This window comes from Otolemur garnettii, unplaced genomic scaffold (assembly GCF_000181295.1).
Source record: "Otolemur garnettii isolate 467f Iridium unplaced genomic scaffold, OtoGar3 scaffold00003, whole genome shotgun sequence".
NCBI classification, from domain to species: domain Eukaryota; kingdom Metazoa; phylum Chordata; class Mammalia; order Primates; family Galagidae; genus Otolemur; species Otolemur garnettii.
In genome coordinates, this window is record NW_003852398.1 from 42,935,798 (window position 1) to 42,937,014 (window position 1,217).

The following is a 1,217-nucleotide window of genomic DNA, read 5'->3' on the forward strand; positions in this document are numbered from 1 at the left end:
CGGGCTGGGGATTCAAACCCGCCACCTTAGGTGTACGTGGCTGGCGCCTTAGCCGGTTGAGCTATAAGCGCTGAGCCACTTTTTATTCTTGTAAATGATCTTTCCTTGGTGCTATTTTTTAACCTTATTAAATGATTCACATACTATACAATTTATTCAAAGTGTACAGTTTAATGGTTTATGTATATTCATAAACCTGAGACATAATCATTGTCAATTTTAGAACACTTTCATCACCTCAAACTTTGTACTTGTTAGCTATTATCCCCGTTCCCTGTCCTGCCCCACTCCCAGCTCATTAATTTCTAGTCAGCTGGACTGGGCACGGTGGCTCACGCCTGTAATCCTAGCTCTTTGGGAGGCTGAGGCCAGTGGATCACCTGAGCTCAGGATTTAAAGACCAGCCTGAGCAAGATCAGGTGTTGCAGCAGGCACCTGTAATCCTAGCTACTTGGGAGCTACACCTACACCTGAGCCCAAGAGTTTGAGGTTACTGTGAGCTATGATGGAAAGGCACCACAGAGGGCGATAAAGTGAGACTCAGTCTCAAAGTCGGCTGTGATTTTGGTAGGGATTGTATTGAATCTGTAGAACAGTTTGGGAAACATTGCCATTTTAACAATGTTAAGTATTGGCTCAGTGCCCATAGCTCAGTGGTTAGGGCACTGGCCACATACACCAGGGCTGGTGGGTTTGAAGCCAGCCCTTGACTGCTAAACAATGACACCTACAACAAAAAAATAGTCAGGCGTTGTGGCAGGCACTTGTAGTCCCAGCTACTTGGGAGGCTGAGGCAAGAGAATTGCCTACACCCAAGAGATTGAGGTTACTGTGAGCTCTGATGTCACATTGCACTCTATTGAAGGTGACATAGTGAGACTCTGTCTCAACAAAAAAAACAAATGTTAAGTCTCTCAATACATGAACATGGATGTTTTCCCTTTATTTAGATCATCTTTGACTTCAACGTTTTATAGTTTTTAGAGTGTTTGACATTTTTGTTAAATTTATTTTTTTTGGAGACAGAGCCACTGATGCCCTCACTAGAGTACTGTGGCATTATAGCTCACAGCAAACTCAAGTTCTTTTTATTTTTTTATTTTTATTTTTTATTTTTTATTTTTTTGAGACAGAGCCTCAAGCTGTCCCCCTGGGTAGAGTGCCATGGCATTACAGCTCACAGCAACCTCCAACTCCTGGGCTCAAGCGAGTCTCCT